The sequence below is a fragment of the Lepidochelys olivacea genome (genome assembly GCF_965140295.1).
Source record: "Lepidochelys olivacea isolate rLepOli2 genome assembly, chromosome: 12".
NCBI classification, from domain to species: Eukaryota; Metazoa; Chordata; order Testudines; family Cheloniidae; genus Lepidochelys; species Lepidochelys olivacea.
Window position 1 is genome coordinate 23,608,235 of NC_140422.1, and position 24,088 is coordinate 23,632,322.

The following is a 24,088-nucleotide window of genomic DNA, read 5'->3' on the forward strand; positions in this document are numbered from 1 at the left end:
TATAACTGCAAACACCTACAAGATCTCTGTCAAGCTTTCTTACAACTACAATACCCACCTGCAGAAGTAAAGAAACAGATTGATAGAGCCAGAAGAGTTCCCAGAAGTTACCTACTACAGGACAGGCCTAACAAAGAAAATAACAGAACGCCACTAGCCGTCACCTTCAGCCCCCAACTAAAACCCCTCCAACGCATTATTAAGGATCTACAACCTATCCTAAAGGATGACCCAACACTCTCACAAATCTTGGGAGACAGGCCAGTCCTTGCCTACAGACAGCCCCGCAACCTGAAGCAAATACTCACCAACAACCACATACCACACAACAGAACCACTAACCCAGGAACTTATCCTTGCAACAAAGCCCGTTGCCAACTGTGCCCACATATCTATTCAGGGGACACCATCACAGGGCCTAATAACATCAGCCACACTATCAGAGGCTCGTTCACCTGCACATCCACCAATGTGATATATGCCATCATGTGCCAGCAATGCCCCTCTGCCATGTACATTGGTCAAACTGGACAGTCTCTACGTAAAAGAATAAATGGACACAAATCAGATGTCAAGAATTGTAACATTCATAAACCAGTCGGAGAACACTTCAATCTCTCTGGTCACGCGATCACAGACATGAAGGTCGCTATCTTAAAACAAAAAAACTTCAAATCCAGACTCCAGCGAGAAACTGCTGAATTGGAATTCATTTGCAAATTGGATACTATTAATTTAGGCTTAAATAGAGACTTGGAGTGGCTAAGTCATTATGCAAGGTAGCCTGTTTCCTCTTGTTTTTTCCTACCCCCCCCCCCAGATGTTCTGGTTTAACTTGGATTTTAACTTGAAGAGTGGTCAGTTTGGATGAGCTATTACCAGCAGGAGAGTGAGTTTGTGTGTGTATGGGGGTGGGGGGATGTGAGAACCTGGATTTATGCAGGAAATAGCCCAGCTTGATTGTCATGCACATTGTGTAAAGAGTTGTCACTTTGGATGGGCTATCACCAGCAGGAGAGTGAATTTGTGTGGGGGGGTGGAGGGTGAGAAAACCTGGATTTGTGCTGGAAATCACTTTAGATAAGCTATTACCAGCAGGACAGTGGGGTGGGAATAGGTATTGTTTCATATTCTCTGTGTATATATAAAGCCTGCTGCAGTTTCCACGATATGCATCTGAGGAAGTGAGCTGTAGCTCACGAAAGCTTATGCTCTAATAAATTGGTTAGTCTCTAAGGTGCCACAAGTCCTCCTTTTCTTTGTCCTGATTTTGTATGTCGTAACTGTTATCAACAGCAATTTGTCTAACTCTATGAGACTAAAGCCCAGCTCACTTTACTGACACAAGTAGTCCCACTGACTAAAATGACAGTCAGCCTATCTGAATTCTGGAGCCATTCTGTCCTTTTCTGCTGAAGATCTGAGAAGCCAGAACAGATCATAGTACATGAAATATTTGCAAAACAACAGCATTTGATATGTGGTATTATACCTGTTTTAGGTAATGAATTATAGAGTCAATGAGTCTGATTCGCTGCTATGCTACTCCAGATGGACATTGGTATAGCTCCATTGAAATCATCAGCCAAGCAGGAATAGCACAAAGGTGGTGAATCAGGACTTTTCTTTCTGATTTTGCAAAATGTGTATAGAAATTAAAAGCTCTGTCTTGCAGAACATTTACTTTAATGTATGTAGCTTTTCCCTGCAGTACTTACAAAACGTAGAAGCAACAAGAATGAGTCTAGTTTGCAGTTTTACTACTCAGAAATGTCCAGAAATGTAAAAGTCTCCATAATGTTTTGTGCAAAATTCATTCAGCATCCTCACTGGGGTGTTGATTAACTCTTCACTCTATTCAAGGGAAGGTGCAAATGAGGCAGGAATTGAAGCAGCTGTGAAGGAAGCATGCATTGTGAGTGAAAGTCACTCCAGTGCAGAATGCTAGCACAAGGTCTATGCATCACTTGGGCCCTCAAAATACTATCAATTCATAAAAAAGCCATCGGTTCTAATTTATGTATGAAAATATTCAAAAAATGGAGAATAGTGGAAACATTCAGAGAAACCATGAACTATTTGTGGATAATTCACAGATGGAAAAAGCAGCTAAATGCAGCAAGTGAATTATTTTCAACAAATAATTCTAATGACGAAGCATATACATAAAAATGGGCTGCAGTATAAACAAAGGGCCAAACTCAGCACAGAGCGGGAGGGGGAACTACAACCACTTACATCATATCTGAATTGGACCCAAAGCGTAAAATGTTCCAGCCGCTCACGGCAGCCATATAGAAAGACAAACCACACACAGAGACAAGCCACACTTCCTTTTTTCATGAGCCACATTTTTTTCATCAAAAAAAAAAGGAGGACTTGTGGCATCTTAGCCCTGGTCTACACTAGGAGTTGAGGTCGAATTTAGCAGCGTTAAATCGATTTAACCCTGCACCTGTCCACACGACGAAGCCCTTTGTTTCGACTTAAAGGGCTCTTAAAATCAATTTCCTTACTCCACCCCCGACAAGGGGACTAGCGCTGAAATCGGCCTTGCCGGGTCGAATTTGGGGTACTGTGGACGCAATTAGACGGCATTGGCCTCTGGGAGCTATCCCAGAGTGCTCCATTGTGACCGCTCCAGACAGTACTCTCAACTCAGATGCACTGGCCAGGTAGACAGGAAAAGGCCCGTGAACTTTTGAATTTCAGTTTCCTGTTTGGGCAGCGCGGCAAGCTGCAGGTGACTGCAGAGCTCATCAGCAGAGGTGACCATGATGGAGTCCCAGAATCGCAGAATCTCCACCAGCTGCATGTGTTTCAAGGATCACAGGATCTTCTCCTTCCCAGAGGCTAGTGAAGATGAGAAGGTGAAAAAAACGCACTCGTGATGAAATGTTCTCTGAGCTCATGCTGTCCTCCCACACTGACAGAGCACAGGTGAATGCGTGGAGGCAGACAATGTCAGAGTGCAGGAAAGCACAAAATGACCGGGAGGAGAGGTGGCGGGCTGAGGAGGGTAAGTGGCAGGCTGAAGAGAGGGCTGAAGCTGAAAGGTGGCGGCAGTGTGATGAGAGGAGGCAGGATTCAATGCTGAGGCTGCTGGAGGATCAAACTAATATGCTGCAGCGTATGGTTGAGCTGCAGGAAAGGCAGCTGGAGCACAGACCGCCATTACAGCCCCTGTGTAACCAACCACCCTCCTCCCCAAGTTCCATAGCCTCCTCAGCCAGACACCCAAGAACGCGGTGAGGGGGCCTCCGGCCACCCAGCTACTCCACCCCAGAGGATTGCCCAAGCAACAGAAGGCTGGCATTCAATAATTTTTAAAGTTGTAAACTTTTAAAGTGCTGTGTGGCCTTATCCTTCCCTCCTCCACCACCTCTCCTGGTGCTTCTCTCCTCCACCGCCCCTCCCAGGCTACCTTGGCAGTTATCCCTCTATTTGTGTGATGAATTAATAAAGAATTCATGAATGTGAAGCAACAATGACTTTATTATTTCTGCAAGCGGTGATCCAAGGGAGGAGGGGAGGGTGGTTAGCTTACAGGGAAGTAGAGTGAACCAAGGGGTGGGGGGTTTCATCAACAAACAGAACTTTCACACTGTAGCCTGGCCAGTCATGAAACTGGTTTTCAAAGCTTCTCTGATGCGCACAGCGCCCTCCTGTGCTTTTCTAACCACCCTGGTGTCTGGCTGCACGTAACCAGTGGCCAGGCGATTTGCCTCAACCTCCCACCACCTCCCATAAACATCGCCCCCTTACTCTCACAGATATTGTGGAGCGCACAGCAAGCAGTAATAACAGTGGGAATACTGGTTTTGCTGAGGTCTAACCGAGTCAGTAAACTGCGCCAGCGTGCTTTTAAACGTCCAAATGCACATTCTACCACCATTCTGCACTTGCTCAGTCTGTAGTTGAACAGCTCCTGACTACTGTCCAGGCTGCCTGTGTACGGCTTCATGAGCCATGGCATTAAGGGGTAGGCTGGGTCCCCAAGGATAACTATAGGCATTTCAACATCCCCAACGGTTATTTTCTGGTCTGGGAATAAAGTCCCTTCCTGCAGCTTTTGGAACAGACCAGGGTTCCTGAAGATGCGAGCGTCATGTACCTTTCCCGGCCATCCCACGTTGATGTTGGTGAACTGTCCCTTATGATCCACCAGTGCTTGCAGCACTATTGAAAAGTACCCCTTGAGGTTTATGTACTCGGCAGCTTGGTGCTCCGGTGTCAAGATAGGGATATGGGTTCCGTCTATTGCCCCACCACAGTTAGGGAATCCCATTGCAGCAAAGCCATCCACTATGACCTGCACATTTCCCAGGATCACTAGCCTTGATATCAGCAGATCTTTGATTTCGTTTGATTGCGATCACAGCAGCCCCCACAGTAGATTTGCCCACTCCAAATTGATTCCCAACTGACCGGTAGCTGTCTGGCATTGCAAGCTTCCACAGGGCTATCACCACTCGCTTCTCAACTGTGAGGGCTGCTCTCATCTTGGTATTCATGCACTTCAAGGAAGGGGAAAGCAAGTCACAAAGTTCCATGAAAGTGCCCTTACGCATGCAAAAGTTTCGCAGCCACTGGGAATTGTCCCAGACCTACAACACTATGCGGTCCCACCAGTCTGTGCTTGTTTTCCGGGCCCAGAATCAGCATTCCACGGCATGAACCTGCCCCATTTGCACCATGGTGCCCACATTGCCAGGGCCCGTGCTTTGAGAGAAGTCTGTGTCCATGTCCTCATCACTCTTGTCACCATGCTGCCATCGCCTACTCGCCCGGTTTTGCTTTGCCAGGTTCTGGGGCTGCATATACTGCTGGATAATGCACGTGGTGTTTAATGTGCTCCTAATTGCCAAAGTGATCTGAGCGGGCTCCATGCTTGCTGTGGTATGGCATCTGCACAGAAAAAAGGCGCAGAACAATTGTCTGCCGTTGCTCTGACTGAGGGAGGGGTGACTGACGACATGGCTTACAGGGTTGGCTTACAGTGAATTAAAATCAACAAAGGGGGTGGCTTTACCTCAAGGAGAAACAAAAACAACTGTCACACAGAATGGCCCCCTCAAGGATTGAACTCAAAACTCTGGGTTTAGCAGGCCAATGCTCAACCCACTAATCTATCCCTCCCTCTAGTATTTCAGGCTGGACTTCATGGAGGGAGGGAGGAGCAAATGAATACAAAACAAATCTGGTCTATTTCTTGTTTTGATCCACTCCATCTATCTTTTACATCTTTGGCTGGCAGCAGACGGTGCAGAAGGACTGCTAGCCATCCACATCTCCTGCCTGCTCACCATAAGATGGTACAATAGGACTGCCTGCAGGACTAAAGAGAATGACCTGGTCGAGTCACTCCTAATTTAGTCCCTGCACCCATATCTGCCCAGGCGCTCCTGACCGACCTTACCGAGGCAGCCAGGAGCACCTCGGACATGATGAGGGTGGTTTTCAAGCCTATTGCACCATCTGCTGCCACAAGGTAATGGGTTGCTGTAGCAGTGCAGTACCACGTCTGCCAGCACCCAGGAGACATACGGTGACAGTGAGCTGAGCGGGCTCCATGCTTGCCGTGGTATGGCGTCTGCACAGGTAACTCAGGAAAAAAGGCACGAAACGATTGTCTGCCGTTGCTTTCACAGAGGGAGGGAGGGACGGCCTGATGACATGTACCCAGAACCACCCGCCCATCAGGCATTGGGATCTCAACCCAGAATTCCAATGGGCAGCGGAGACTGCGGGAACTGTGGGATAGCTACCCACAGTGCAACTCTCCGGAAGTCGATGCTAGCCTTGGTACTGTGGAAGCACTCCGCCGAGTTAATGCACTTAATGCACTTAGAGCTTTTTGTGTGGGGGGGACACACAATCAACTATATAAAAATGATTTCTAAAAAACTGACTTCTATAAATTCGACCTAATTTCGTAGTGTAGACATACCCTTAGAGACTAACAAATCTATTTGAGCATAAGCTTTTGTGAGCTACAGCTCCACTGAATGCATCCGATGAAGTGAGCTGTAGCTCACGAAAGCTTATGCTCAAATAAATTGGTTAGTCTCTAAGGTGCCACAAGTCCTCCTTTTCTTTTTGAGGATACAGACTAACACGGCTGCTGCTCTGAAACATTTCTTTCACTGTATTACATGTTGCTAGAAGGTAAAATAACAACAGCTTCTTGCCATTGGGAGATGAGTTTTGTGCTGGAGATTTCTCAATGGTGTTTAATGCAATCATTTTGTAGCTCTGCAGGAGTGAAACCCTATAATTCAGGGTGCAATTCACTTCACTGCATAAAACCTGATGATCAGGCACTGTGCAAGTAAAACATGGGGAGGATGTGGAAGCCAAATCCACCCTCCTACTCAGGGTCTACAGGTCTAACAGTGAGTTCAGCCTTTCTAAGCTACTTGCATAATCAATGATCCTGTTTATGGCCCGGTCCAATGACCACCCTTCTGTGACGTTATTGGCATAATCGGGGACCGTATTGATCATTGTTGCAACCAAGGTCCTGTAGTGGCACCAAATCTTGTATAAAGGGAGTCAAATAAGGTGTCTAAGACAAGGTTATGGTTTGCTGCTTATGATTTTGCTGTCTGTATGTGTGTATCATTTTTGTAGTTGAATTTATGAATATTGGCTCTATACTGTCTGTATTTCTAATTTATGCTATGCTTCTGGGTGACACCCCAGACAAGTTGGTGTCAGCTCTGCCTAGCCTGCTTGATGGCCCATTAAGGACTATCAGATATACAACTGACCCACTGAGAGAAGGCAGACACACCTTGTGACTCAGCAAGGTATGCAGGGACCTGCCTAAGAACAGAACTCTGAGGTTTTTCCAGGCCATGTGATGGACCGCTTGTCTTTGGGACAAAGAAAGAAAAACCACATGGAGAGAAAATGTAAAAAGCTGCTGCGGCTCCTCCATCTGATCTTCAATCCTGCTTCATACCTCTGGAGGGACTTTGCTACACTGAAGCTTTGAACCAAGGACTGAAAGACCCATCCCAGCTTATGGATGTACTCCAGAGACTTGATTTGAACCTGCAGTTTATTCTATCACTGCTGCAAGCCTGAACCAAGAACTTTGGCATTATTGTACGTAATTGATTCCATTTAACCAATTCTAGCTCTCACCTATATCTTTTTCTTTTTATGAATAAACCTTTAGATTTTAGATTCTAAAGGATTGGCAACACCGTGATTTTTGGGTAAGATCTGATTTGTATATTGACCTGGGTCTGAGGCTTGGTCCTTTGGGATCAGGAGAACCTTTTTTTCTTTTACTGGGGTATTGGTTTTCATAACCATTCATCCCCATAACAAGTGGCACTGGTGGTGATACTGGGAAACTGGAGTGTCTAAGGGAATTGCTTGTGTGACTTGTGGTTAGTCAGTGGGGTAAAACCAAAGGCCTCTCTGTCTGGCTGGTTTGTTTTGCCTTGGTGTGCACAGAAATCCCAGCCTTGCCCTACTTTAATCAGTTTGTCCTGAATTGGCACTCTCCGTTGGGTCCCACCAGAACCAGCATCCTTACACCTTCCCAGACATCCCACTCAGCTGTTCTGCCCTATGGTGGAGCTTAAGTGACTAGAAGGTTCTTGCATCCTGGAGCCACACTAGGGAAAATTTTACTCTTCCTAATCAAATACCTGTATATAATAAATGGGAAACCACAGGATTGTTTTTCCAGGGACACATGGACTTTCTGAGGCTCAGATCCACAAAAGGTATTTAGGATCCTAACTCCCACTGAAATGAAAGACTCTGCAAAGTGGCTGAGGAACGAAGCAGGGAATGGTGATAGAGGAGCAATATCATGTGCCAAGCTTCTTTCCAGTTGTTCCAATGAGCTTCATCACTCATTTTAATAGACAATAAGACTCACAAGTCCAGAGTCTCTTCTTGCTTACTCCACTACAAATCAGGAATAATTCTCACAAAGTCCAACTCCAATTAAGTATAAAATGCCTCTGAGTGAAGAATCAAGCCATTATGTACTTAACTTTCTGCACCTAAGTGCATTGCACATTCTTAAAAATTAAGCTTCTGAGTAGTCCAGTTCAATAGGACTATTAATCTGCTTAAGTGTTTTGCTGGATCAGATCTTATTACAACATATATTCTAAGCATGATGGTGTTGTACACATGAAGATTTATTTAGAAATGTTGTTTAGCAACATCTTTTAAAAATATATAATGGTTTCATACTGGAAAGGCATTTGGTAAGATAGGGTCTCATCCCAGCTCCTAACTGAAGTCAGTAGTCAAACTTCCCTTGATGCCAGTGTGAATTCGATGGTGCTAATAGAAAATACAATTGATTATAAAAGTAGGAATTGATTGAAAATATAATTATCAAGCTTTAAAAAAAGCTGTTGATAAAATCATCTTATATAAATATTTCTAAATGTTTTTATGTGATACAAAATTCTTCAAACATGTGGTTTCAGGGATTTCTCCCCCCCCCCCCAATAATGCAAATACACATACACATTAGCAGGACAATGCTTCATCATAAAGTGATAACATCTCAGCAATTGTATAGTATTACCTGCATTTTTTGCTACCGAATGGATCATGTCACACTACACATGCCATTAGATTGCCACATACACAACCAACTGAAATTCAAACAACTCATTTTAATCCATTTTCTACTGAGCATAAAAGCAGCAGCCAAAGCTTCCCCTGGACACAGAGCATTGAGCGCACCGGCGATACACAATAGGCTATTTAGCCATAAACCTCTAATTATGAAGAGTCCCAATTCTGCTCCCATTGCAGTCAACGTGGCTTTTGCCACTGATTTCAGGAGGGGCAGAATTAGGCCCAAAGGGTTTTGTGACAGGACTCTAAGGGGGCTAAACCACTGTAAGTGTAAATCGGTGTAGCTCCATCTGGCCCAGAAACAGTCTTCCCTGTCCCTTGCCCAGCTGCAGTGTGAGACATTTCCCCTAGCCTGCTTTTGCTCTGCCCAAGCCAATGCGGGGTCGGCCCCTTGTATAACCAATACGCTAGCACACTAGTAGAGTTCATGTGCATTTTTGTTCAAACTATGACCAATACTGCAGGAGAAAGAGTGTGCTGAAATAATGTGGCTTAATTGTGCAATGCACTGGTTGTATAAGAATAAAAGCGTTTTCACACCACCGTAGTAAAGCTAAAGGGGATATAGCTGGAAATGAATGACACAGGAGGTACTCACATGAACAGTTCCAGCTGGACTGCCAAAGCAGAAGCAGAATGTGTGGCAATATACACATTGTACTCTGTACAGGATATGGCTGCATTCATTTTCGTTTATCACATACATCACTGTGACGCCCACATTTGTGTAGGGAAATTTGACACAAGACCTGCAGATATACAAATCTTTTCCTACTACCCTCTCAATCATTTGTTTTAAAGCCTGGAACTCCAGAACTTTACTGCTTTCTATTTACTGTACATGGTGCCTTTGATCCAAAGAGCTCACGGTGGTTCCAAATATGAACTTGTTATAGCTCTATGGGGTCTGTATATGATGCCCATTTGATACATAGATTTATAGGAAAAAGCCTTCTGTCTCAGATCCTCAAAGGTACTTAGGTGCCAAACTCCCACTGACTTCATTGAAATCAGTGTGAGTTAGGTGCCTAAATATCATTGAGGATTTGGGCCTGGAGGCCAAAATGTACCTTTCGCATACAAGTACTTCCAGTGACTCCAATGGGACTGTCCATGGGGGAATTCACCCCTATGCAGAGGGCTCACACAAGGCTCATGCAGCCCTTAAATCCTTAAACTAGGGTTTAAGCAGACCCCAAGTGCTATACAGCTCTTGCTCTGGACATCAGAACAGGGTAAATTTCACCCCCAGAGAAGAAGGGGGCGAGAAATATAGTGATCACAAAGTCAGATAATGTGAGAGTCAAGAATAGAACTCACGAGTCGTGGTTTACAGCCCCCTTTTCTAGCAACTTGCTGTGAGGAGGATCTGTGTGTTATATTAATTCCCCTTCCTGTAAATAATCCCCCTAAATTATTTGTAAAATATGTATTATTTTGTGTAGGCACTCAGAAATTCTGATGATGGACACTTTAAAAATGCAGGTAGTAAATATGGCGAAGGAAGGTGCTGAAATCATATTGAATTTCAGTGCGAACTAAACACTTCACTTCTTTAGATGCCTTTGAAATCACAGTCTAATATTTTGAGTCGATTATAGATGCTAAATGCTTGTTAACATGTAAATGATTTACACTATACAGGGAGAAATCTTTATCCAGCAACCATGGGAGGCAAATTGCAATAATTTTCCTGTTTCCCTTTCACCAGGTGCACACTGTGATATTGAAGATTAATGCCTTCAAAAAGGGAAACTAGGCCCTAGAACACCAGTATAGATGTAAAAGAGGGGCAGTTCCAGTAACTGAGTCAGTGCACGGAGATCCTCAAAGATCAGGTAGATGACAATATACTTTAAACAAGTGCTTTGTTGTTATTATGTCTTGTTCCTTTCACAAACACGGCATTGTCTGACATGGCTGTCACTAACCTTGTCAGAATACCTTTCAGGCAACATCATCACCATTAATTGGTATTTTGCTTCTCCCAAATGGATACCATTGATGTTAAAGGCAATGAAGTTACTATGTTAAAGAGTAACACCGATTGAATATTTCTGTATTGATTTTCCCTTTCTACAGTGCTGTATCTGCTCTATTCGCTCTGTTAATCCAGAAAGTACAACACATTTGTTCACTTATTTACACTCCATGTCAACTTTACTTTTTTAAAGGTTACTGTATGCCAGCCACAGCTACAGCAAGATGAATTCACTTTTTTTATACATAGTTGCTCCTTCACTGCTTTCTTCTTTACTAGCTACAGTGATGTACTCCAGGCCTGATCCTAACATAGGCAGAAGACCCACTGATGAGTATATGAAAATGGAATTTACACTTAGATAGATAATGGGATTGACTGCGCAACTGATTTTATAACAATAGTTTGATAAATCATCTAATCCATAAATAAAAGCCCATTGATCTCAGTGGTAGCTTTGGCTAAATAAGGACTTCAGGCTTTAGCTAACTTCAGTGTGATGTCTTGAATGTCATTTGCTTTTTCGGAGAAGGAGGCCAAGCCACAAAACTCCCTTACAGCTCTCACTGAGCTGAACTTGCCCATGGTTTGGGGAGGATTTGAAGCTGGGTGGTTGATTCTAGGCTCATGTCTAGGTTTTTTTCTAGAGGGAAAGGGAGATGGGGATGCTCACGCTATTAGAAGGACAGCTGAGCACTCAGACCATATGTAAAAAGATGCTCTGGTGGAAACTTTATTTTGAATGCTCTGAATCAACCTCTTTTATCCATTTTATTCTCTTTCCAATATGAAAAAAATGTACATACGAAGGATAGGGGAGAGTTCAGAACTGCTAAGATTTCTTGCCGTAGTGAGATCTTTATTGTAAAAGGAAACAATTATACCTTGAAGTTAAGAGAGGCTAAAAATGATCCGTTGTGATCAGCCCACAAGCGGTTTTGGAAACCTTCTTAATAGGACCCTATATATCACAACAAGGAAGGTTGTGTATTCAACAAACTGACTAACCCAGGAAGAGAGGTAAAGACAGAAATAAACACTGGTTACTGGTTGTGAATCACCTTAACATCAGAGCTGCCAAATGTCACTGTTCTATCTTTTAGCTAGAGTGAATGCAAGGAATAGCAGCTGAGAGATAGGAGCGAAGAGGTATAAAGACAATCTGAGGCACGATAGTTAAAAACTATTTGTAACAAAAAGATCAACAGACTAATCATAAAATGAGTTAAGTGAATAGCACTATGGTGAGCCTCAGAGAGAGGCATCAAGAAATGGTGCATTTACCTTGCAATTATTCTCAAAAATAAGTTGCATGTTTACTGCTATAATGGCAAACACTGGAACCTCCAATGCATAATAGCACATAATTACCAATGAATGGACGTGATTCAGCAGCTTTCAGACATGACATCAATGAGAGACCCTAATAGATACAATGAAGATGAACAGGTGAGTGTTTTACTTTCTTGACAGATTCCAAACTGGACACCAAGCCTCTTGACAGTAGGTGCATAATAAGCAAATAACAAAATGAGTTGTGTAGTTGTCAAGAAAACAGGAGTGTGACTCAGTATGTCATACTTCAGTAATGCATCAATGACCAGGTGTGCACGTACTAGCCCTATGGACCCTACAAGTATGAACTAACTAGTGAAGCTCCAGCTAATGTTAAATATGCAGATACACATGGTTGGCTGGGTATATGGCAAATTTACCATGATTAGATGGCTCTCCCTATGAGCCCAAATGTTGCCTCAGAACAAATTAAACAACAAACAGTGGCATAGTAGACCCTGATTTGGTAAAGCACTTAAGCATGTGCTTAAAATTAAGCCCATGAGTAGTCCCATTAAAATGCTTTGCTTAGCTTCCAACCAAAAGTCTACAAAATTAACTTCTGGCACTGCTGGAAGGTAGCATTCTGCCCTGGTGATTTGTCAGATACATACAAGATAATCTTATGTTTTAACACTTTCAGAAGCTAAAATTGGTACAAGCATAGAACTTTCCTCCACAGAAAATGTATGGTTTTCAAGATATGGTAGAATATGAGAAGGGGATCATTTCATTTCGCTAAACTGGGAAATCAAAAACCCCGAAGATCAGAAATGGGACACTGACTAGCTTTTGTGAGTCCCTGGATTCATGAGACAATTTAGAAGCAATTCCTTGGTCTCCTTTTGCTGGCCTGTGTGGGAATGGTATAAAAGGAATCTGTGTAGCTGGACTGCTCTCTATCTCAACAAGGTGGCTGAAAAGTCTTAAAGGTGGTCCTACATGTACGAGATCATTTTGGCCTTTACATAAAGAGCATGTGAAAACGCCTTGTTGGAAAACGTAAATGAAATGAGGAGTGTTGGTAATAAATTAACCACCTTTCGTCCCCTTCCATTTCATTGTATCACCAATAAATGCCTTTTTGATACTTTGCTAACTAGAACTATAAATCCATAACAAAACTATGTCTGCTGAATCACATGAACATGGTTACATTGAAAGATGACTAGATAATGTAGGCTTCCTCTAGTTAGTAGGACTTGCCAAATACTGTCTGCACAAGTATTCAAGTAGCAAGTACAGTTGTTAACGCGCTCCTTGGAACCATCTCGCCTTCCCCCTCACTTGCAATTACAAGGTCCAACTACAGTTACAGGGGACATACCTCATCTGCCAAGCCTTATCCCAGCTCAGCAAGCCCCTATAAATCCCCCCATGGAGTCTGTCCATCATTGCGCTGAACAAACATTTCCAGAGTCCTGCCTTCCATGGAAAGGGAGTGATTTATAGGGCTTGCAGGAACTTTCTTGGCTGGGAATGGGCCCAGTGGATCAAGCAAGGCCCCTGCAATTGGAGCAGAGTTCAGGTGGGCAGGGGAGTGTGCCAGTTTGGAGCAGTGGGTGAAAAGCAGACTCCTTTGCCTTTACTCTGGACCCTGACACATACTGGCTGGCTCTCAAACCATACTATGACTGTAGTGTCTAGAGCCTCTTGATGTTATACTTAGACTCTCTGGGCCAAATTTATCCCTAGGGAAACTCAATTGACTATTATAGTCCATTGTGTAAACGTGTATTTTGGCAAATGTTTAAGCACTTATATTGACTTAACCATCCACCCACTTTACAGACAAGTGCTCTTCACTGAGGAGCGGGCCCTTTCTGTCTTTCCTCAGCCGCTAGCAGGAGCCCCAGCTCCTTCTCCACCCCCTCCTCTCAAATTAATGAAATACCATCCAAGTCCCTAGCCTTGAGCCCCACTCCCAGTGCCAGAGTTTGTCCCTTCTTAGTCGGCTGGCAACAATGCACTCTACTGCCCTCTACTCTTGGCCACTGGCCCCCAAGTCCCTACTGGCCCACTGACCCTGCTGGTTGCTGGCTTGAGGCCAGGGTCATGAACTGGCAACAATGGGAGGCTAGAAGGCTAGGCTTGGGAAGCAGGGACCTCCAACCTGGGAGGGCACAGACGTGTTCTGGTTATACTGTTTCTGACCTGCTTTGCCTACTGTCTGTCAGAAATCACCTACCCCAGCACAGGATCCATTGCTAGGAGCCTCACATAAACCCCTCACAAGTGGTCTGTCCCCTGCTGAGATGGCTTAGCCAGAGCATTAACAGAGAGGCAACACAGCCTAATGTTATAATAGCTATTTTGTAAAGCAGCTGTCCACATGGCAGCTATTGATCAAAGTGGGATACCTGGCTGGATTTAATTTTCATTGAAAAATAATGGAAGCAATTATCCAGATGCTATCGCCAGCCAATGACTTCCCACTTCGTACTTTTTTTTCAACATGAGAGAATTTGGTGCAATACAAGTGCAGGCTAGTAAAGAGGGTGGGTTTTTTTTTTTCTCTTCAAGGTTTTATTTTTCATGGTCAGAGTTGCAGCTGACCTCCTTTCATACAACCACAAAATAGGCCGCCATTTTTGTGCACAGAAAAATGCCCCTCGAAAGGACTGTGGGCATTTCTGATATGACTCCTCGGATCCAAACCTTCCCCTTTGGGTCAGATCCACTATTGGAAAGGTCCAGTTTTATGGTTCCAGTTTGGCTATGCTCAAAGTCTCACAAGACCAGTCATATTTGTGAGATTTCAGACTAAAATGGTAGAAATCGAGTGCGTTTAGATGCTCTCTAATGAATCTACCACTTTGGCCTAAAATCTTGTGAAAATAGCTCATGAGCTTTGGAATGGTTGGCATCTAAACCCAAACCCTAATTCAGTCTTTACGTCACACGCTGGCTTCTGGTCTGCTACTTTACATCCAGGGCCAAACAGGAGCCTATGGCCCATCTCTAGCACAAAGCTGCATTTGTATACGTATCTCAGGGAGTTAGCTTGTGTGCTCACATACCCATGTGCATTGCACAGGCAGTCTTCACTGTGTACAAAGGGATACTATGGCTCAGTACTCACCCGTGATGAGCTAAGGGGTAAGGAGCCTTCACACCACCTTTACTGCCCTCCAACGCTTGGGAGAGCAGGAGCCAATTCAAGTCCTGGTTCGAGTTGGAGCCCCAAGTGGCCTGCTAAACTGGCTTTCTGCTTGCGTCGTGCTGCCAGAACAGCACAAAGCAGGCAGAATGAGGCCGGCATCAGGCCTTCCATCTGCAAGAGTTGTGTTTGTGTTAATGGAGCCAAAAAGTTGGCCCTGAATGGCCAAAGTGATTGTAAATTTTAAATTTTAAAACACCCCCAGCAGTCCAAAGTTAACGTCTGGGTGAACTCACGTCTGTTCAGTTTTAGCCCAGCATCTTATTTTGCATACAAATGCCTCTGTAGCCTTAGCAGAGCACTAGCAGCCTGTGCAGGTGCAACAAGAAAAACCTCCTTTTAATGCAGTTGTGCATCTAGTAATTTATAGCACACCCAGCAAACACACCCATCTAGGAGCTATGTTCAGCTAACCAGCCTATTGCTCCTCCAACGCTCCCCACCCAAAGCTATCCTACTTAGCACCTCCAAATTACAAGCATAGTTGCTTCCTACTTGGGCTCTGGGGTAAAGTTCAGAGCTCCAGGCCTCTCACTAGAGAATGCGTCTCTATTTGTCTCCATTTGCTCAGACCTAGGAACAGATGGCAGTAAGCGCTTAGTTCACCAAAACTACTACGTTAAACCATTGGAGAAAGGACAACCTTAGAGCTACCTGGGTCAAGGCAATACAGTGCTTTGTAGGTAATTACCTGTATCTGGAATTGCCCCTAGATACAAATCGGGACCCACTGCAGAGTACAGGGCTCTGTTGCTTAGTGATTATGTGGGGATGCCCTTCTGAATAGGCTTTTGGCTAAATCCTGCACTAGCTGATTCCCTTGGAAAAACCTCCCTGAAGCTTCAATCTACTAATTATAATGCGTGGGAGGAGGTGCACAGCATGTCTCAGAATAGGTAATGGGTGGTACTGTCAGATGGAGAAGAGGAAATGCCCTGACTTAAAACAGAGAACACATCTCATTTAAAAAAAAAAGGGCGGCAGGGAAATTAGCAAAAAAATTGGCTTGGTGAGGTTGCTGGGATCGCCAGGGGCAATCTGAAATTAGTTTACATTAGAACAGGTTGCACTTGATTTTTTGACAGTAGTTGTCATGCTTGGTAAGAATAACAACACGTTAACTCATCCAGCATTGTAGAGCACTCCTCACTCATACTGAGGCTGCCTAGAAAAACATCCTTATACATACATTGCCTGGACAGGGAAACTTTTTAAAACTCTTGGTGCGATATTAGGGTATGTCTACACAGTGAGGTGATGTGTTCAATGTGGGTGTGATTTCTAAAGTGCACTAACATACCACATATTAATTGATCTGTGTAGACTGCTGGTGCATACTAACAGGTCCCTCGTGCACACCAGCAGGGTCTATAACAACCAATTAACGTGCAACATGTTTGTGTTCTTTAGGAAATCACACCCCTGTAGCGTGCATTATTCCATCAAAGCCGTCAGTATCCATTTTAGGTGTCTTTGAGGAGGATTATTTCAGTTAGTGTCAATTTTTCAAAGAAGCACCAAACAGTAGCCAAGTTTGCTCTCAAAGAGGCATTTGCAGGCACAAAATTTGTTATTTCACCCACAAGTAATCACATTTTTAGAGCCCTGGGCAGATACAAAATTTGTATCTGCATCAGATTCACAAGCTGCAAACATGGTCCACGGATATCTGCAAATATAAAGCAGATAACTCCAAATTTGCAGGGCTCTACACCTATTCAGTTACCCAACTTGTGCACACATCTCTTTGAGCATAAAAATGTGGAGTTTTTAATGCACCGCTTAATATATGTTCTAAACTAGGGAAGGGGTCATTTAAGAAGCAACTGTGAAAAATGTATATTGTTAATTTTTCTGTAGAAAACAGAGAACCCCTAAAACCACATTAATTTCCCCTGAGTCCCCTCTCTAACACTCATCAGGACATATGTACCCTCTGAAACTACCCAAAGAAAAATCTTGGTCTTTGTAAAAGTGGTGAAAAATCATCCTGGAGAATCTCAGGAAACCAAAATATTTCACGTTCTTAATTTGTATTTTCTCAGGAAAATGAAAGGCAGTTTCAGAAAAAGAAAACTCTTATTTTGCCACAAAAAGTGCACAAATTGGGCCATTTCTCTGAGGAAATGTCAAACTTCCAACAGGTGCAAAGTCATAAAAGTTCACAAAGTTTGTCTCAGAGGGTGACCATTTGCCATCTTTGCTGCACAAAGTTGTTTTTCCTATCACAGAAATAGATAATTCTGCTCTGGATCAAATGTACGAAATACCTCTTTTTGCTTTTCAGCATTTGGTACAAAATTTGTTCCTAACTTTCATTCAGCTGCTAGTGTCTTCAGTAACCTTTCCAAGTTACATTTCAACTTCTACTATAGCGATATGCACACCTTATGCGTTCCTTCAGAACCACTTGGCACTCTCAGTTCTGAAGGAACGCAAACATATAGCAAACACTATCAGGCAGAAATCACAGGCCAAGTCACTCACCATAAATGTCTCAAGGGTTCCTTCTCTTCTCGCCCTACGATGCAGGGAGTAGAGGGAAGAACAGACATTTACACACTCACCACCCTATGGAGAGGAGTTGATGACTCTTTCTTCCCTCTTTCCCTTGACTAGCTCAAAAATGAAACGAGAATGAGAAAGAACAAGGCGAAAAATGAGCAAACCCCCCAGAATTTGGCACTTAGACAAACCTGAGTCCATATTTCTTATCTTCTGCTCTGCAACAAGGTCACACTTGGGCTCTTGTGATAGCTTCCATCTTGAACAATACACATGGGGCTTCCTGAGCTCAACAGAGCCATATACTCTGCTGCGGCTTGGCACAGCGGTAACTCACTCTCACCAGAATATTATATACCCAGTTCCTCTTATCCTCAGACACTAATCATTGCACCCTGCTGGGGCGCATGCACAATATCTATGGTCAAAACAAGCATAAGCCTGTTGATCAAATGACATATCGGCTGTTTCAGAGTTGTAACTTCTGTCTATTCTGTAGCCAAGGCCTGAAGGCACGGGGAATTACAGCTGATCAACACTTCCAGTTTTGGCCTCCAAATAGGGAGGTCCCCATATACACTGAACTTGAGATAAGCCTGAATCACAGCCAGGGATCCGAAGGCCTCTAACTCTTGGGGCTGTGCTCGATCTGAATGTTGCAGTTCGGGCCCATGTCTGTTGAAATGTGATCCTGTAGATGCTTGCCATACTTATAGCCTCCATTGAGGCTATGAAGCTGATGGATGAGGAAGTCAACTGCCGAGGATTTCATTAAAACTCAAGCAATAGCCAATTCTGAATTCATACACTAGTAAATGCTAAGATGCAGCAAAGCACAATAATTATGGAAAAACACATGCACAGAATTCTCTGTCATTTTCTGAGTCGTCCCTCGTACATCAACATACGTGCCAGGGGCAAAGTTTCAGCTTTAGGCGCACTGACATTACTAACTCGTGTGATGTAGTAGGTTGCAGGTTTCAGCAATGTGACGGCAGTGTTCTGATCCGTGGTGATGTGTGCATGGTATCACTTGTGCCATCCAGTGAAAACCAATGATGACTTTAGGGGAAAATTGACAGACAGTTGTGGGAGAGTTCAGGCATAGCCTTTCTTCCACCAGGCCTTGGGTGGGGCTGGGGGCTGAATATCTGTGATGGTCAGTAATGAGCATGTGCCTTCACATGTGGCGTTATGTTCAGCAAAGGCTGCCAGCGAGGCACACTCACTGCTCAGCTTGTCATCCAGGTAACCCTGACATGTCCCACTGCACACCAAACCCAGGCACCAGAGATGTGGGAATGCATTTCACCTCTCCTCTCAGTGACGTTTAAACCAGCACGCGCTGGCCCAGCTCCTCAGCACAGCACACTTTGGTGCAAGGAGAGGACTGTGCAAAGGTGGGCATCAGTCTCCTTGGCAATCCCTTAGCTCTGCATAAGCAGTGCTGGGCCAATTCTCCAGCACAAATACTCCAGCCTGGGGGCCATTTTAATTTGCAGTGGCTGCCAGTAGTCCTAAGGGGCCAATAGTGCAGCTGGAGGTGACAGGAACGCACCAGCCACCCTTGCTTTCCCCTGACCATGGTCCTACCTCATGTCAATGACACCAGCATGTCGCCAGTTAGGCAGACAGTAAGTTAGTGATGGATTCCGAATCCCTCCTTTTCTGCAGTCCAGGAGAAATTGGGAGAGAAGCCACTTTCTGAGGTTTGTAAAAGTCCAGCTACATGGGCTTTCTTCCCTTCTTAGCCTGGCCTGGTGTGATGAGCCCTCAATGGCCCTTGCACACTTTCTTCACGGTGTATTGTTTTTAAAGGGACGCCAGAAGCCTTCTATCTCCCCACCTTCAGCTTTGGGGTGGCCTCATCAGGGACAACTGGAAGGCCAACGTTGGCTCTTCCACGTCCATTTGTGGACAACTGGATGGCCCACATGTACACTCCAGTACAGCAGGGCCCAGTGAGTCCTTGTCCTTGGCCTCTTTGAAATTTAAAGGGCACTCTGGAGCTCAGACCCCAAAGTGAGCAAGTCATGCCTGACTAATCTAACTGCCTTCTATGACGAGATAACTGGCTCTGTGGATGAAGGGAAAGCAGTGGACGTGTTGTTCCTTGACTTTAGCAAAGCTTTTGACACAGTCTCCCACAATATTCTTGCCAGCAAGTTAAAGAAGTATGGGCTGGATGGACTATAAGGTGGATAGAAAGCTGGCTAGCTTGTCGGGCTCAAAGGGTAGTGATCAATGGCTCCATGTCTAGTTGGCAGCCAGTATCAAGTGGAGTGCCCCAGGGGTCGGTACTGGGGGCCAGTTTTGTTCAATATCTTCATAAATGATCTGGAGGATGGTGTGGATTGCACCCTCAGCAAGTTTGCAGATGACACTAAACTGGGAGGAGTGGTAGATACGCGGGAGGGTAGGGATAGGATACAGAGGGACCTAGACAAATTGGAGGATTGGGTCAAAAGAAATCTGATGAGGTTCAACAAGGACAAGTGCAGAGTCCTGCACTTAGGACGGAAGAATCCAATGCACCCCTACAGACTAGGGACCGAATGGCTCGGCAGCAATTCTGCAGAAAAGGACCTAGGGGTTACAGTGGACGAGAAGTTGGATATGAGTCAACAGTGTGCCCTTGTTGCCAAGAAGGCCAATGGCATTTTGGGATGTATAAGTAGGGGCATTGCCAGCAGATCGAGGGACATGATTGTTCCCCTCTATTCGACATTGGTGAGGCCTCATCTGGAGTACTGTGTCCAGTTTTGGGCCCCAAACTACAGGAAGGATGTGGAAAAATGGGAAAGAGTCCAGCGGAGGGCAACAAAAATGATTAGGGGACTGGAACACATGATTTATGAGGAGAGGCTGAGGGGAACTGGGGATGTTTAGTCTTCAGAAGAGAAGAACAAGGGGGGATTTGATAGCGGCTTTCAACTACCTGAAAGGGGGTTCCAAAGACGATGGCTCTAGACTGTTCTCAATGGTAGCAGATGACAGAACAAGGAGTAATGGTCTCAAGTTGCAGTGGGGGAGATTTAGGTTGGATATTAGGAAAAACTTTTTCACTATAAGGGTGGTGAAACACTGGAATGTGTTACCTAGGGAGGTGGTGGAATCTCCTTCCCTAGAAGTTTTTAAGGTCAAGCTTGACAAAGTCCTGGCTGGGATGATTTAGTTGGGGATTGGTCCTGCTTTGAGCAGGGGGTTGGTCTAGATGACCTCCTGAGGTCCCTTCCAACCCTGATATTCTATGATTCTATGTGAGCTGCCATATAGTGAAATCCTTGCCTCCATTCACCAGCAAGCCCTTAACCTACCTTGAGGCTTGGAAGAAGCTGGGGCAGCTTGGGAAGGGCGATGGAGCTGGAGGCTTATGAGGGAGAGTTGCAGAGCTTGGGGTTGGGGGGAACCTCAAATATTTAAGTTATTCTGACCAGTTTCAGGTCTATATCCAAAATGTAGGGCACTTATTGGGACTGACCCTAAGCTCACCTGTGCTGATCATGACGTGTTAGCCTCCTTCCTGCCCCATCACTGCTTTCTTCTGCATGCTCCACCGCTGGCTCTGGTGATTGTTTTCCTGGGAAAGGTAAAACCTGTAGTTTGGTAACCTCTATGGCTTCTGATTCAAAAGTGACGACATGAATGGATCTGTGTTGTGCACTGATGTATTTGCAAATGTTTGTGTATGTAACTTCCGCCTTATATGCCTTATGTCAATGAGAGAAACAGGCCACTACTCACAATCAGCCAGAGGTGCACACTGGAGGAGATGGATCCTTGTAATATATCTGCTTTTTGGCTCTCTGTTGTCTCTGTTATCACACTGTTGTCTGATACTTCACATCCCTCACTTGCTTTCGGTGTAAATTCTGAGGACTAGTTGTGTGGGCTGCAATACTTTAGATGCCAGTGTAATTGAAGTGTGCAGTGTCGTTGTAGCTGTGCTGGTCCCAGGACATTAGAGCGACAAGGTGGGTGAGGTTAAATCTTTTTTGTGGCCCAGCTTCTGTTGGTGAGAGAGACAAGCTTTAGAGCTAGACAAAAGCTGGTCTCTCTCACCAGCAGAAGTTGGTCCAATAAAAGATATTACCTCACCCACCTTGTCTCTCTAACGTAGTTGAAAGGCATGAACATTAGCGTTGCAAATGACAGGCAGTGACTAGCTGGACCTCTGGCGCAAGCAGTTCTTTTTTTGTTAACAGGTTTGGGTGTATCATTAACTGGAAACCCTTTCCCAGTGAATACTAACTGCAGCTTGCACAGAGGCCACAATGTGAGCATTCCAGCTCCTTTCTGAAGTACTGCTTGGGGACCGAAGACAATCATTGGCAGAAGACAATTCAGAAGCACATGTTTCCGGGGGGGCCCTCCACCCCCCCACATCTAATAATGGGAAAGAAGGGTGCTCGCTAATGCTCACATTTGAATTTTAACTGCCAACCAGGGTCCCGACCTATGGACCAGGTTCAGAGGTGGTGTAGATGGCTTTGTAAATTACACATCAATAAGTTAGTGGGAGGGGGCTGTACATTGGCCAGATTCAGAACTGCTGTGCCTTCAGACAACGCGGTTGTGGTGCGGAATCCACTCTCACTGCGTCCAAATTTGATTTCAAAAGAGAATTTCCCATGAAAGAAACACTGTCCTATGTTATATTTTATTCTTTGGTCGGCTAAGTTAAACAATGACAGAGAAAAATAAAGGTTCTTCCCCCTGCCCCCCCCCCTTCCCCCAACTTCCAGCTTTGTTTCACCCTCTCCAGCCCTTTAATTGGGCTTTGGAGAGGGTGAAAATACCAATACCTGAGAATACGGATTTTTTAAAAAATTGTTACTTTCGTCTGGAATCCCCAGTTTGAAATGATGGCGGCGGCGGTGTGGAAGGTGACTGGCTTGGTTTGTTACAGTAAAGCTGTGTTGTACTTTAGATTACTGATTAACCAACAGCAATGGGGCTCTGCCTTGACCTTTTTTCATTTGAGCAAATATACTCTTCCCTGCCACTTGTAAACAGCAGATTCTGGTAACTGAGTCACGTACTCTTCACACCGTCCAGGTTAGTTTTCTGTGCATCTCTGCCAAGGGTTTTAGGCATGTTGGGTTTGCCTGACTCAGTAAAGCCATTATTTAAGATTATTAGTAGTAATAGTAGCAATAATACCACCACTCCTATGGCACTAGAGATCTGAGGGCCTCCAAGCACTTTGCAAGCATTAATTAAAGAAACCTCACAGTACCCCATGAAGTAGGTAGTGACTGTTATCCCCATTTTAGAGCAGGAGAAGAGAGGTGTTAGCTCAGAAAAATTCCAGGAGCGTGGAAGGGGGCGGACGAAGTTGTGCCAGCTTCCCCACTTCTGCTTCTCTGCTGAGACCATGACTGCTCATGAGGGTTAGCTTGCCAGTCCCAGCCTAGAGGGGGACAAGGAGGTGGCAGACCAGTCCTATCCCATGGAGCAGTGAGGACAGTGGGCCTGGGGGAAGGCATTGAACTAGTGGCTGGCCTTAGCAGGGATTGGGGCCTGGCTCACTCTGTGCCCATCTCTGGCCCAGGCTCTCATTGCTGTTGTCTCCTGGCTGGTTGGCAGGTGGGGACAGGGGTGCCAGGGGCTGCTCAATACAATCTGCCACCCCTCCTCTTCATAGACCTAGAGTGGCATATTTGGTCTGGCTGCCCTTCCATCACGAGCAAGTGGTGTTGCAATCTGGCACATGAAGTGGCAATGCTATTCCCTCACATTTGGCCTGGCTGCCCCCTATCGCAAAGGCAGGGGGGCCAGGCCAAATGTGCCACCCAAGGCTGCTTCCTAAAAGTTGTGGGGGCAGGTCTGGGGGGAGTCAGCTTGCCCCCCAACTACAGTAAATGACAGCCCTTGTGGACAACAGAAAGGTTAAGGTCATTTGCAGAAGTGGCCCTTGGGTTTTGTGTTCCTTAGTTGTTGGGCGCTGGTTTGGGGTCTGATTTGCAGAGTTGCTGAGCTCATACAGCTCCAGCAGAAGTCAATGGGAGTGATGGGTGCTTAGCACCTCGAAAAAAAACAAAAACAGGCCCAAAGTCTGGGCACCCAGCCTGGCCATGTTAGAAAACTGTGGCCTGAGGACAAAATTGCCCAAGAGGTCAATGGGAGAGATGGGAACTGCACCACAGAGTTTTAGGAGCCTAGCCAAAACCACTAGAGGCAAAGGGAGTTTTTCCATTGACTTCAGTGAGTTTTGGATTAGACTTATAATGGGATTTTCAAACGTACCTAGGCACCTAGCTCCCATTGAAATTGGTGGACAGGAGGCCCCTCATCACTTTTGAAAACCCCGCTGTTACTGATTCTCAGTACAGCCGAAGAACTGACAGTCTGTCAAGAAGCTGTGTACGCCTTGATTGTGGTCCTATGGACACCAACCCCTCAGTCAGGTTTTATGGTAAATCACACTGCATGGGGGAGTCAGACTACTGCAAACACAAAATAAGGAATCTCTTTGCAGC

General features: G+C 44.9%; 1 protein-coding gene and 2 long non-coding RNA genes across 8 annotated transcripts in view; 1 reads left to right on the forward strand and 2 right to left on the reverse strand.

Moving 5' to 3' along the window:
* LOC311528959 overlaps nt 1-10,457 on the forward strand; it is a 240,234-nt gene extending 229,777 nt beyond the window's left edge. The window contains exon 4 of the long non-coding RNA XR_014713738.1: nt 10,337-10,457. This is a non-coding gene — a long non-coding RNA (uncharacterized lncRNA). The remainder of the gene's footprint in view (nt 1-10,336) is intronic.
* The window catches only part of LOC311528956 (uncharacterized protein), a 193,868-nt gene that overhangs the window by 123,034 nt on the left and 46,746 nt on the right, over nt 1-24,088 (reverse strand). The window lies entirely within an intron of this gene.
* The window catches only part of LOC311528957, a 62,047-nt gene that overhangs the window by 37,793 nt on the left and 166 nt on the right, over nt 1-24,088 (reverse strand). For 4 of the 6 annotated variants that reach the window (XR_014713731.1, XR_014713732.1, XR_014713733.1 and 1 more), the window contains exon 2: nt 21,099-21,186. This is a non-coding gene — a long non-coding RNA (uncharacterized lncRNA). Of the gene's footprint in view, nt 1-8,300; nt 8,320-17,588; nt 17,623-21,098; nt 21,187-24,088 lie in introns of those variants that run through there. The other 2 variants (XR_014713735.1, XR_014713736.1) reach the window with 2 other exon arrangements.